General features: G+C 26.7%; 1 long non-coding RNA gene across 14 annotated transcripts in view; it reads right to left on the bottom strand.

Annotated features, from left to right (window-relative positions):
* Positions 1-14,350, bottom strand: part of LOC147809951 (uncharacterized) — a 35,343-nt gene extending 20,993 nt beyond the window's left edge. For 3 of the 14 annotated variants that reach the window (XR_015433924.1, XR_015433922.1, XR_015433914.1), the window contains exons 1-2: positions 11,954-14,350; positions 6,242-6,347 (exon numbers count right to left, since the gene is read on the bottom strand). This is a non-coding gene — a long non-coding RNA (uncharacterized LOC147809951). Of the gene's footprint in view, positions 1-6,241; positions 6,348-8,018; positions 8,039-11,953 lie in introns of those variants that run through there. The other 11 variants (XR_015433920.1, XR_015433915.1, XR_015433921.1 and 8 more) reach the window with 9 other exon arrangements.
* Between the last annotated feature and the right edge of the window lie 1,014 nt (positions 14,351-15,364).

Here is a 15,364-nt window from a genome sequence, read left to right as displayed (position 1 = left end):
ACAGACCCCTGTTCTTTAACCATTTTCTTTTCCCTGTTCTTTAACGAAGTTTCAATTAGCAAACCATAATTTTAATTTAAAATTGTGATTTTCAAATTTTTTTTCTTGATTTTTAAAATGCCAAAATAAATGTAACAGATTGTGTTTATAAATGAAATGTATTCATTTATCAAAAAATAAATATTTAATCTGTATATTTTTATATTAAAATATTCATTTTTAATCCTCTATCAAAATAGATAAGTTACGCTAATAAATTTTTCTAAAAATCTATGTACTCTTTGGAATTTTTTTCCCACAAAATTTCTTAATAGAAAATCTGAAAATGTCAAAGATACTGTAAACATATTATGAGAAAAAATACCAGTTATCAGTTAATAATCCCACTGCATCAAATAGACTTTGAAACAGTTTGAAAGGCATATAGAGTATATTTTTGGCATGTTAGAGGAATTTCTTTTTAATATAATTTTTAATATATATCTTTTTAATATTTTTAATATATAGTTTTAGAAATATACATTTTTCACCAATAAAATATAATGTAGATTTTAATTCCATGCTTTTTCAATCTAAACGTAGAGTTTTAATTAACATTATTTGCATTTTTTTTTGGAAAAGATTTCATGTTTATTAATTACTTTCTACAGTTACACAAGTCTATATTAAGACTGCATTAAATGTTTACTTCAATCTGTACTTTCAATCTCAAGAATCAAAAGATTTTTAAAATTGTAATTTCAAATGTGTTGGAATTTAACACACATAAAGAAAGTAATTTCGTTAACTAAAATTATTTAATGCAGCAATTTATTTAAAATAAATTTTAAAACTAAGAAAAGAAAATAATTAAAGTATCAATAGTTTAAAACAGGGGTTTCCAACTTACATGAGGCCGGGGGCCACAATTAAAAACACAAATCAAATGGTGGGCTGCAACTTTATCAAAATTTTTTGCAGGACTCTTATGTTTGAAGGAACATCAAATATTACTGTCAGAGTTTTAACAAGTTGTACAAAACAAAAGTATTGAATTACAAATAAAAATTACAAGCAGATTTTTAAAAATATTTAATTTATTAATAATATTTTAAAAATATTAAATCAATAATAAAAATTCGGGCTACAATAACTTTAATGTGCAACTATGTATTAAACAATTAATGTGCAACAGATATCTAATTATTAAAGCATTAAAACTTACATAGTAGCATACAAAATATTCAATGAAAAAATTTAGGTTTGTCTGCTGCAACCACCAGAGAATAGATATTTACAATTGAAATTTAAAAATTACAAATGTGTGTGTAAATATTTTCGTCCAAAATGAGTGGTTTCAAGAAGTTAAATCGGAGAATTTCTTTGAAAAAATTTCTGATACACACATGCTAAATTATATTCACAAAATACAAAAAAAATGAAATAAAAAAGAGCAACATACACGATTATTTTTGTATTTAAAATATTTTCTTGGATGCAAAACCAGAAAAATTAATTTCTTTGCACCGTTGGTATGCTAAATTTTACATAAACGAAGAAATTAGGTTTTTATTAAGGAAAAAAGTATTTTAAACCCATATAGAATTTTTACGAAAATTGTTCGCAAAAAAATAACAACTAATATATTTTAGTTAGAGGGCCACAAAAAAAGACTTCGCGGGCCGGATGCGGCCCCCGGGCCGCCAGTTGGAAACCACTGGTTTAAAACATTGTTTTTCAACTTTTAAAATCAATATATTTATGAAAATATCAGTTGATTTAAATCAATGATTTTTTTAAAAAAATCATTTGATTTAAATCGTGATTTAAATCAACAAACCCTGATTTAAATATGAATCTAAACCCTCTAAATCTAGCCTTTTGTGGAAGTTTATTTATGAACAATGTTTGACAGTGCACATGTATCAAAACAAGTTTTCTTTCCTTAGTCTTTTGTTATTTTAGATCTTCATATTAATTTCAAAATTTAATGCAAATTACATCTAATTTTTTCAACTGTTTAAATACAATTGAATGTTATATGAAATTTCAGGAAAGAAACCATGTTTCAGATTAAAATTTTCATTTAATTACAAAGGAATTTTTTATTTCATTTTAAGAGCATTTAAGGTATGTTTTTCATGGGTATTTTTATTAGAGAATTACTTCTAGAAATAACAGAAATAATTTGGTCATTTTTCTGAACATTAAAAGGAAGTATGACACAGGATTAAAAAAAAAAAAATATTCGAAACAAATTGTGTTAGTATCAAACCATGAAATGAGACAAAATCAAGCTAAGAAAAATTCAAGAAATGTTCTTTAACGCAATCATAACTCTTTACATCCTATATTGAGATCTTGACAATTTTCTGTTTATCAGATTTTCTGTTATCATTATAATAAAAAATTATTATTTATAAACTACTTATATACATTCTATACTTTCCTTCCAAAAATGTTTACTATCTCAAGTGAAAAGGGAGTGGGAGTGAAAGACTATTACAATAACTCAGAAATATATACCAGAATCAAAGTCATATCCAAACAAGGGGTAGGGGGAAGGCGATTTCATAATGATAAAAACTTTGAGTGAGGACAGCAAAATAAAAAGGGAAAGATTGATGAAAATATTGAAGATTTTTTCTCCTTCCTGTGTGACATGTTTCCAAGGTTACATTTTCTACAAAATTTTGAAGCATTCCTTGTGGATGATCATAACCAAATGTGACAATTTAGTGTGATTGCTACAGATCTCTAATATCATACAATAAATTATAAATGAGCTTTCATTAATACCATTAAATAACTTTGAAGTAATACCATTATTGTTAACATTTTAAAATGATTTTACACGTTTAAAAATTTACACATTTTTTTAACGTTTTAGAATGAATGATTTTAAAAATTATATGTGATTAATAAAAGTGTATGCAAAGTTAAAAAAAAAAAAAAACATTTTCTCGGCATGTCACTAGCAATCTTTTCAATAATTGCTGCTTTTCAATATTGCATACATGTCTGACTGATTTTTTACTTCGTAACTGCAAAAGACCTTTCTGAACAAGGAATGATTTCCAAAATAGTTTTTAAAAATAAGTTTTTCAAACAATTATTTTTCTACCAATAAAAAACTCTCGCCCTGCAAGATTAAGAGTATTTTTGGAAACTCTTTTACAAAGAAAAAGAAAAAAAAGCTACAGCCTGGGTGTCTCAAACATGAAAGTTAAAATTTTAAATGCCATAAAATTTAAAAATCCATACAAAAATTAGCTAATCTGCAATTAGTAAATCAATAAACAAAGCACCCTGAATAATATTTGATCTAATGATCGGATTTTCACGTTCTAGGACTCAATCTTAATGGTTTGGTTGGGTGACCTCAAATATGCTAATTAATTTGTGCAGATGATATTTTAAGTTAAGAAATCAGACACAAAAACGTACTTTCTCTGAACAAACACACCCTTTTTCTGATAAATTCTAATTACTGACCCCCAAAATGAAGGGGAATATTTCTCGCTATCTGGGAAATATGATGATAAAAGCTTGGATCCTTAATTTTAATTTTATTTTTTACTTATTTCTCCATAAGATCAGAAATTTTTGTGCAAATTAAAAAAATTCCTGGACACAATTATATCATTGGTTTAGACACCGATAATTCCATGCAAAAAATAAATTTTTGTGAGTATTTATTATTTTATTTAATAGTCAAAACACTTTTGAATTGTAAGGTATACAGTTATTTGCATTATTTTAAAGAATGTAATCTCAAAGGGCAAAGTACAACAATTGAGTGATTATCGATCGAATGGTTTCTGAGAAATCATCTTTTGAAAACTTCGTATATTTAAAATTCGATTTCCCAGGAACCATTCGATCAATTTCGCTGAAATATTGTAATTTGTAATGCAAAAATAGATTCTTAAAAACGATGTAAAAAATTGTATGTCTTATTGTTAAATTTTTTTTTTTACTACTACAGTAGGGAACCGATTATCCAGAACGATCGGGACCATCGCTATTCCGGATAACTGATTTTTCCTGTTTTCTGAATCGCTACAGAAAGCCTTTTTTTTATTGTTAAACCCAACTAAAAAAAAAAAAAAAAATTGGGAAATAATCTTAAAAAGAAGAAAAAACGATGAAGTAATATACTAATGATTATTTCCAAAATGATGGTAAGGTAAACATCTTTCAAAAAAGAAAGAAAAATCCTAAAATCTTATGAGGAAAAAAAATTTTTTTTTTCTTCTTTAAAATGGCGGGAAAATTTATCGAATTTTGATCCGGTTTTTTGGTTTTCCGATTTCCGGATAACGGGTTCTGTACTGTATTAAATAAAAATTAATAAATACTCACAAAGTATTAGTATTTAAATGGACTTCAGGACAGGAACTAACAGTCGTCCTGTCCTTGTGATAGCCAAAGAAAAAAATTCAGAACATTTCTTTTGAAGTATTTATACACCAGACTATTTTTAAAAAGAAATAAAAAATTCTTGATTTAAGTACATTAAGAGTGAATTTTATCACAAAAGAATAACAAAAAATGCTATTTTTAGTTTTAAAACTTTGTTTAGTCGGATAGTTTTAACAGTATCCAGATTCTGCAATTCAGATCTAACGTCAGAGTGATTTCCAGAACTTAGAAAAACAAGTGATGCCTAGTTCTATAGACTGAAAGATTTGTATCTCATTACCATTAAATTTTTATAAAATAAAGTTTCAGGGATTGTTAGGCTACAACATTTTATTTTAATAATTACAAAGATGATGAATATGTACAGTGCACAAAAAAATAAATGGACCTTGAATAACTTTTGATCTAATGATCAGTTCTAGAACTAAACTTAATGGTTTGAGTGGGTGGCTTCAAATATTGCTAATTAATTAGTGCCGATGATATTTTAAGTTACGAAATCAGTTATAAAAACAAACTTTCTCTGAATAAACTTTTCGAAAGATTTGAAATTCTGACACTTAAAATATAGGAGTAGCAGCAGTCTGGGAAATATGGTCTCAATAGTTTGGACTCTTTAATGTTAATTTTACTTTTAGCATATTTCGCCATATCTCGAAAAATGTTTAAGCGAATTGAAGAATTTTACTTATAATTATTAACTTAGTATAGTCAGAGATAATTCCATACAACAAATATTTTTAATGAGTATTTACTTTACTATTTTTTATTATTTTATTTAGTAGTAAACAAAAATTGAATTATACGGTATAAAATTTTAACATTATTTTAAAGATTGTATTTCAGCCTGGAAAAATAAAAAATTTGAGCAAAAATTGATCAAATAATTTCTAGAGGAACTAAATTTTGAAAATAAATCTTCTTCAAAATCGGATTTTTCAGAAACTATTCGAATGATTTTGCTAAAATTGTACATTTAGAAATTTACTACTGCCTTCTTTAAAATGATCTAAAAACTTATATACCTTACAATCCAATAGTTTTTTTTTTTTTTTTTACTATTACTAGTAAATAAAAAAAATAATATATGCATACTAAAAGTTATATTTTGCATGGAATCTATATAAAAAAAATTTTTTATAATTATAAGCAAAAACTTTTCAATTCGCTTAAAAAGTTCTCAGACTGAAGGCGAAATACACAAAAGGTAAAATTAATATTAAGGGGTTCAAACTTTGGAAGGGTCTCTTGACTATTGGGACTATATTTTCCAGAATACCGTCAGATCCAATATTCTAGAAGTCTGAAATTCAAAACCATCAAAAAAAAAGTATGTTCATACAGAGAAAATACATTTATGTGTGTGACTTAAAATATCGTCTGCAATACTTAATCAGCATATTTTAGGCCACCCCCTTGAACCATTAAGATTGAGTCCTAAAAGGTAAAGATCCGATCATATTAAATCAAAAGCTATTCAGGGTTGTCCTTTTTATCTTGCGCACTATACATAAGGTAATTTAGTCTTTCATGTAAAAATAAACTAAAATGAGGAAAGAGGAAGGACATAAAAAGTTTGTTACTTCAAAAAGAAAGGGTTTGCATTACTTCGCTACAAAAGTTAATGATCAATATATTATAAAATGTATAAATTAATTTAGTGTAAATAATTTAGTTGAATTCTGAATAGATAATTGTTGGGTGACCACCAAAAATACAAGAAAGTAACTGTTTAAAATACAATGAAAAAATTCTATGAAAGCAATTTTTTTCTAAATTGGAATGAGAAAAAGCCGTTAGAATAAAATTTAAAAAAATAGACAAATAAATAACTTACTTCTGACTCTGGCTGGAGGTATGGATTCAGAAGAAGACGTTGACCTACAAAATGAACTGGTAGAAGAAGGAGGATCCGTTAGAAGGGAATCAGTGTAGCTCACCTGCTGAGAAACAAAATGTTTTAAGCAATGAAAGTTAGATACATAAAACTTGAACGAAAATATAACTTTTAGTTGTTGTTAATTTACGTCGCACTAGAGCTGCACAATGGGCTATTGGCGACGGTCTGGGAAACATCCCGGAGGATGATCCGAAGACATGCCATCACAATTTTGATCTTCTGCGGAGTGGATGGCACCCCCGCTTCGGTAGCCCGACGACCTGCGCGCGAAGTCGAGCACTCATCACAGTTATCAGGTTGTAAAATAAATAAAATACTACAAAAGCAATTAAAAAATAATTCAACATATTAGCAGTAAACTCCTTTCCTTCATTTTCTTTTTTATAAATAGCTCTGTAAGCTAACACATATCACTACTGATGTCGTAATGTCATATTAAAAATATTTGAAAAATTGAATTGTCAAAAGTTAAATTCAAAAGAATGGGTAATGCTTAATTAGTCAGAAAATTCTACTTTAATGTTTGCTTATCCCATTTGAACAGTTCATAATAGAATGCTATAACACTGACAGTGACCTTCTTAGTGCTTTGAATTATAAATATGCCAAATTTCATAGCTGTTGGTACACAGAATTAACATGAAGACACATAAACATTCATTCATTATATATAGATAATTTTATTTCCTAGCGACATTATTAAAATTTTAAAAAACTTTTATGTTTGGAAAAATGAGTAATTACATATTTACTCCTTTAATCACAAATATGTAATCACAAAGCTAAGGAACTAGTAAAACTAGGAGCCTTTATTACTTAGAATTGGAAAAAAGTTTCTAGAATCATTCTATAAAAATAAGTGAACATGAAAATATTTAGAGTAAAGCTGTTAATTGTTTCAAAAGTTATTGTTAATAAAGTTATAGAAAAATGTAGATATTTTAAGTTCAATGTGAGCTGTTGCAGCTAACTTGAATTTACAGAAGAGGTCAGAGTGGTACAAAACTGAAACTGTGCTATCTTTACAGGGAGGTGTTGTTTCTCAGGAATTTGTTCATGTCAATAGAACCAAAAGTTTAATACTTAATGTGATTTAATCAAAAAAAAAACAATACTAATTTAAACTAATAAATATTTAAGCATCTGACGCTGCTGTCTGGGCAAGTGAGGTAGCGTTTCGTAAGTTTTCTTTATTCTAAATTGAACATGATCAAAAGAAAATAAATAATTAAAAATATTGTTTTTAAATCCGAACCAAGTTGTTTGCTCAAAAGACAAGAGCTTTAAAAGCTTTATATTTTGATTTACACCTTTCAACGCATAGCTGTCAAGTGAAGTTATGTATATTTTCATGTGCTTTTTTTTAAGTAATATCAAAAAAGGCAAAAACCAAAAAGTTAGATTTTAAAATTTAGAAATAATAAGAGAAAGAAGAAATAAGTGTGTAAAAAAATACAATTCTACGCATTTGTGTGTTTAAAATTGCTATTAAATAGGTTCTGCCTATTGTTTTGTTCTGAATATGATTAAAAAGAGCCAAGAATACAAAACTAAAAGTTTTTATATAAAAACTTTTAAATTACGATTTATTTACAAAACATTAATTAATATGCATCAGATATAAAAACAAGTAAAGGTATTGAAGTTTGAAAGTTTCATAGTTCGGAAGTTATAAGGGTATTTACATGCAAATAGGTTTACTAAACATACTTACTTATCATGCACAAGTTTGGATTTAGCAATTTTTATTGTACTATGATCATTTTAAGTACTCAACAAACTTTTCCAGGGTGTGTAGCCAAACATCTCAAAAATAAGTGAAAAAAATACTTTTTAAGCACTCAAAAAATATTTTTAAGCACTATATACATTTACAAAATGTGAAATAATTTTCAAAGACCTTACATGACCCCGATAAAATAACTAGTTTCTAACAAAGAACTCAAAATTTCCAAAATTATTATTATCATCATTACTTTTTCCCTAATCTCATAAAGATAGATCCCTTATCTTTTCAAGATAGGAACACAAATCCCCAACTTTTTTTCAGTTGGCATTCTAAGTAATATATATATATATATATATATATATATATATATATATATATATATATATATATATATATATATATATATATATATATATATATATATATATATATATTAGTTGTGGATTCAGCTAAAAAGAGACAAAACTGGAAATTACATACATGATATTCATATATTATTGGAATTAATTAAGATCAAGTACTTGTATAAATACAACAAAAAATTTGTTCCCCAGGGTATGATTATTTTATATGAGTTATTTAACAAAAGGAACAATCAACATATCACAATTTTCCACAGAAGCCACTTTTCTTTAAAAGCAAATTTTGTGATTTTAACTACTTGGTTGATGTAAATGTTAAACTAAAGAACTTTCTGGTAAAAATATCTATTACCTTTTCTCAAGAGTACGTAGAAAATTTTGCTTCAAAATTAATTTTATTTAAAAGCAGGCAATATAAGTTAGTGATATAGAACAAGTTATTAAAGAACTAAAGCATATTTTCAAATAAATCTGTTTTCTGAGTTATAACTTTATTAAAAAGAAAAATTGTTAAATTTCGCATAAGAATTAGGAAAAATTAATTAAATGCTTTAATAAAAAAATGTATACTAAAAATTAACAATATTGAACAATGAGAAATAAGTTTTATTTCTTTTAGAATTCATAATTTAAATAATTAAAACAAAACTATTTTATTTATGAAAAAATGCTTTTTATGAATAAAATTTTTTTTTAAGTGTGCGATATACATTTTGTAAGTTGCATCATAAGGAAGGTTATTTTTATATTTGTAACTGGAATAAATTTAACTTAAGAGAAATTTAGCTAATTAGAAATAAAGATCTTATTTTGTTTATTTTTCAGGTACCGACAGAATATTACTTAGGATTTCAGGAGACAAATTATATTTAAATTCTTCGTGGAAGAAATCTTAGTAGAAGGGTTAAATCATGTTTGGATTGATATTTTATAATGCTAGGAAAACCATATTTAAATCAAATTCATAGATGTCAGAAATTGAAGGTGTAGGTAAAGGGTCATTTTCTCAATTCTTTTCCATGCTAAAGTAACATTTCTTATTTTTTAATTATTATTATTTCATGTTAAACTGTGCCTAAAAATTCAAAACAAGTAAAAAAAAAATATGTACCAATTACACTTCGTATTTAAATTACATTTTTAAGAAAATAATACAAATGAGATGTCATGACTGTTTCTTTGTCCCCAAAATGCAATTTTGAATTTTTAAGTAATTTATAACATCAATCAACAGTTCCATAGATGAAAGCACATCGAATCTGATTTAGTATGACTTTCTACTTGATTTAAGTATACATAACTCATATTTTTAAAATAATTTGAAATTTTGCTCTACACATCATTTTGAATATATCCCCAATATTTGTGTATAAACTATCCCAAATAGATAAAGGGGCAATAAATAAATAGCCGCTTTCAATAAATTGCAAGTGAGTCAAAAGAAAATTTAATTTGCACAAACTACATAATAACTTACTTTTATAGCAATTTTTTTTCAACGCATATTTGCCACCAAAATAATTACATTAGGAAAGTAATTACCGAATAAGGGACTGTAATTTTTAAATTTTTAAAATGTGTTTAATATATTTTAATTTTCATAATGTAATATTGTATGTTGTTTTTACTTTGTCAGATTTCAAAAAATATTAAATAAAGAGTGTTATTGTTTAACAATAAGAAAATAGTCAGCAAGTATAAGAACACATCAATAGTTTAATTACCAAAATGAAATAGCTTTACATTTATAAGAAAAAACTATTGTTTTGCAACTACTGTATCAACCTAAATTGCACTTGAAAGAGAAAGTAATTACCGAATAAGGGAATGTAATTTTTAAATTATTTGAAATTTTTAATGTGTTTAATATGTTTTAACTTTCATAATGTAATTACATATGTTGTTTCTATTTTGTCAGATTTCAAACATATTAAAATAAGAATGTTATTGTTCAACAATAAGAAAGTAGTCAGTAAATATAATACAAAATTTTAAAATGAAAGAACAAATTTATGACTGTTAATAATATTATTAATTGAGAAAAGGTTAACATAATTTATTTAAACATGTTTAGATAATTATGAAAAATATGAATACATTTTGTTTTGTGTAAAACAGATAATTTTGATTTAAAAACATTTGCGTAGAAAAAGAAGAAAAAAAAACTAATTAGCTAAAAATAACTATATCTTCTAAAAGCTTTAATGTATTTTTGTTTTCATAATTTTTATTGGAAGTTCGGTCAATATATTTTGTTTTCCTTTTTGTACTAAAAGAACTAGAATAGTTTCATAAATGTTCAGGTTGTAATTTTAACTATTTTAAGATCTAAATGTTATAATTTCAATTATGATCTTTTAATTAGTCTTATTAAAAAATTATTGTATTATGTGTGTGTATATATATATATAAATATATATATATATATATATATATATATATATATATATATATATATATATATATATATATATATATATATATATATATATATATATATATATATATATATATATATATATATATATTAAACATAATAAAAAGATATTTGGTTCCTTTAAACAAAAAGAAAAAAAGTCTTACATAATGCAAAAGTTAGCTATTTCAGTTTTAGTTATTTGTCGATATTTTTTAACTATATAGTAAACTTCCATTTATTCGCGGAGTAAAGTGGTCCACGAAGTGCGAATTAGCAAATTCGTGCACAATCCACAAAGCACTTAAAAATGACACACATCATCAATTTTTTTAAAAACATAAATGATACATTTTTAAAGGTTCACTGGTTGTAGACACAAAATATACGAAAATTTTCAGAAAAAAATTTCAGTTAAAATATTTTCTATGTTATTTTAATTAATTATTTAGTTATAAGAAAAAAGTTTATAATCTTTGTGCGTTTTTAAAGCATTTTAGTGAGGAAACAGTAATTACATTTTCTCATACAAAGGCAATTTAAAACTGCAACTAAATTTTTGTGTTAAAAGTTTCTTCATTTTTAGTCATTGATTTGTAAAACTTCAATCTATTATCAACATTAAGTTCATAATGAGATGAATTCCTAATTGATTGAGAATGACTTTTTCAAATAAGGTATGCGAGTGTATTGAGATGTAAAGAGACAACCCAAATTAAATTGCAAAATACTAAAACACTTGCAGAAGTAAATTAGCACAAAATTGTGAGCATGTGCTTTCATGAAGAATTCTATATAGTTATTTGTAAAAATTGTTTTGTACCAGATTACAGAGAATCTTGAGCATGATATTAAATGGGCTGAATAAAGTTCAGCAACAAGTATCTCACTACATGGGATTCATATATAAAGTTTTGTACGTAATATTAAAAAACAAATTTACAAAAGTAATTTAACGAATTTTAAAAAAAAAATTATTAAAGCGTACTTAATAAGGAGGTTACTCGAGTTAATCTGCACATCACCAAGGTTATCTGTAGAACATCTGATTTCTTAAGTGTGTATATGTGATACAGACATTTATTATACATTCTTATTTACAAATATCATGTGATACAAATTTTATATTACTTAGAACTTACTGTAGAGGTATTCAAAGCATTCTTCATTCTCTCCCAGGTTGTTTCATGATTACTCAAGTTCTCCCAGCAAGCATTTTATTATAGTTGAATTGTTCCAAGAAGCAGCACAGTGAAGATGAATCCTACAAGTTATTAAAATTATGATCAAAAGATTGATAAGTATAAGAGTTTTAAAGAAATCAAAATAAATTAAAATAATGCACAAGCTTCAAAGCTACAATGGAGCATTCATAATTAGGCTGATTTGAATACTTCACACTACTTCTAACGTATGTTTTTTTGTAATGTTTTCTGCATTAAAGATGTTTTAATGTACTAAATGTATACAAATGTGTACTCCTAATGAAACTTGTATACAATTTGCAATATGTATTTTTGATTTTTTTACGTTCCATATTTTACTTAGTTATATCATTTACTAGCATGATTTACTGCAAGTTTATACAGTTAATGAAAAATTTTACAAGAAAATAAACACAATATTAAATAACTAAATACTCAAACAAATATAACGCAATTAAAAAACGTCATTGAGTTTTTTGCTTGCAGTGTTCCAATTTCTTAGATGTTACAAAGCACCAAATACACATGCATGATTCAAACTGATTAAAGAAGCAAAACTTATAGATCAAATGTTTAAAAATATCTTAAATATTATAAAAATGTGCATTTTTAAAAGGAATCAATAAAAATAATAAATTAAATACATAAGAAAATATGCTTTTTATCACTTATTTTTATGCAAATATTCAATAGAAATGAGGTTATGAAAAACATTAGCTTAATTTTTTCGCTTAAACAATGAAAGTTTCATTACAGAATTCATTAAAAATCTCAATTTTCAAAATTTACTCAGTTTCAAAATTTACCCCCTCAAATTCACTCCCACTCAATTTTCAAAATATATAAAAAAATAAAAATTTTTTAAGGATTTTTCAATGACTTTGAAGGACCTACTATCTACTCAGTAACAGTCAGTATGCTAAAATACATGTCAACCAGATTTTATAACATTGAAGCATATATAAATTGTATCAATTTTACATTGCTTAATAGTTTTGTCAATTTTTTAATATGTGTTGTTCACATCTACCAATGCAAATGATTTGACAGTTGCATTGTGGTTTACCTAATTAAGTTTGAAGATTAACAAAAAATCTCTAATTGACATAAGCATACATGCAAACTTTTAAAGACTGGAACCAATAAGACTTTTCATTAAAAATTTATGAGGCATATTAGAATTTGAAAACTTATATTTAGCATATCTGTTTCAATTTTAAAAACACAATAAATTTAAAATACAAAATAATTGAAAAATGTATTAACAGTTTTGAAGGGCTTTACATCAGTTTCGGTTACTGACACTGGTGAAGTATCACCACTATGTTAAAGGAACTGAACATGAATGAAATAAAAGTGTTCTTGAATATAGATATATACGTTGTCCGATTGCAAAGTGACACAGCAACTTTAGATGAAGCATACCATGTATGTAACACTTAAAGAAGACAGCCCTGCCTTCGAGAAGTTTCAAAGCGAATGGGTCAAGCAATGCAAGTATTTCATTACTTGGCCTATTTATTAAACCCTAAATAACAAAATTTTAATCCACGTAAAAAAAGCAAAAAACAGTTTTTCGATCTGATGATATCCATATACAATTTTTGTACACATAACTTTTATTACATACTCTTCCTTAAAACCAATCACACAGTAAGTATGACTTTTTAAATTGAAGCGGCTACTCGAAATGACCAAAATAATTATATATAAAAAAATCTTTTTATTTCAAAACGCTCATAACTAATTTTGTTGGACTTAATTGACGTGTTTACATAATCGCTCAAACATCCACATAAATTATATTCATTGAGGCAATAATAATTCAGATTCATCATTTCATTCACAAGGAACATCTAGCAGAACAGGCAGAAGGAATTTCACACCAGTTAACGTCAAGGGCTATTACAATTCAGTCAAAAGACACACACATGCAACAGAACAAACAAAAGAACTTTCACACTGATTAACATAAGCAGAGCAATTACAATTAAGTTAAAACGGTTCATTCACAAGGCACATTCAACAGATCAAGCAACAGAGACAGCCAAATACTATGCAAATATGTAACTAAGTCAATTGATGTTAAGAATTTAGTGAAAACAATATTATTTGTAAAAAAATTACTACATGTACGTCAACATGTCCAAACACTCGAACATGCGACCTTTCATTAGTGAACTTGCAACGCAAGTAACACTGAATTTAAAAAGGTAGTGCAGCCTGAAATAATTAATTACTATTTAAGAAAAAAATGCATTTTTTATTTTCATTAAATTTTTTTAATTTAAAAAGCCAAACTAAAGTATTGGTTTAAAATCATTTGCGAAAGATTGTGCGAAAATATTTTCACGCTTTTAGCTTACTTGTTTTCTGTGACGTTTTTAGTTTCTGTTGTTACTGTAGTTCATTTACGTCGCGCTAGAGCTGCACAATGGGCTACTGGCGACGGTCTGGGAAACATCCCTGAGGATGATCCGAAGACATGCCATCACAATTTTCAATCACTGCAGAGGGGATGACATCCCCGCTTCGGTACCCTGACGACCTGCGCGCGAAGTCGAGCACATTCCGGTAGAACAGTTTAACGAGGACCAATAGTGCACACCCTTGGTCTCTACGCAGACCGATCCAAGTGATCACCCACCTGCTCACTGACCGCAGGCAGTGATGCCAGACTTCGGTGATCTGCTGGGAACCGTGTCTTAACGATCAGTCCACTGCGGAGTTAGTTATTATTATTTTTTTATTTTATTTTTTGAATTCAAACTTCATACGGGGTGAGACAAAAGCGGGTAGCAAACTATTAAATGAACATCTTAAAAAGGAGCAGAAAAAAGAATAAATAACTTTATTCTAAGCGTGGAGGTAGCAGGTCGAATCCCGCTTTTCCTGGATATTATAATATGATGTCCTACTCTGCTAAAAGGGATATTTACGTATTGTGATCTGACACGCCAACTACAATCGTCGAGGCACCAAACTGATTTTGCAGGGGAAAAAAGAAAGAAAAAACATTTAGATGTTTGCCCTGAATCGGCTACGAGATTATACATTTCGAGTAGGTTTATTTCCGTGATGTTTCTTTTAGTTTCTCGCTAGCCTCTGCCCGGAAGTTGACAAGACTTGGCAATTATTCGGCTACAGATTACGATACAGAAATCTTCCACTGCCTAAATTGCAGTGGAGTTGGTAGTTCAAATGTTCGATTATAACTCCAATTTTCCTAAAAACTCGTAAACAATTTTGACTGATATAAAATTTTCACCGATTCCCAGAAAAATATTAGTTACAAAGATATCATCTTTGATCATCGTTTTTGAAACGTTACTTAATTAATAAAGTAAT

This window comes from Parasteatoda tepidariorum, chromosome 5, assembly GCF_982258835.1.
Source record: "Parasteatoda tepidariorum strain Cologne lab strain chromosome 5, Ptep-v5.0, whole genome shotgun sequence".
Classification (NCBI taxonomy): domain Eukaryota; kingdom Metazoa; phylum Arthropoda; class Arachnida; order Araneae; family Theridiidae; genus Parasteatoda; species Parasteatoda tepidariorum.
The sequence above is the reverse complement of the archived record's forward strand: the minus strand, read 5'-3'. Positions and strand labels throughout refer to the sequence as shown.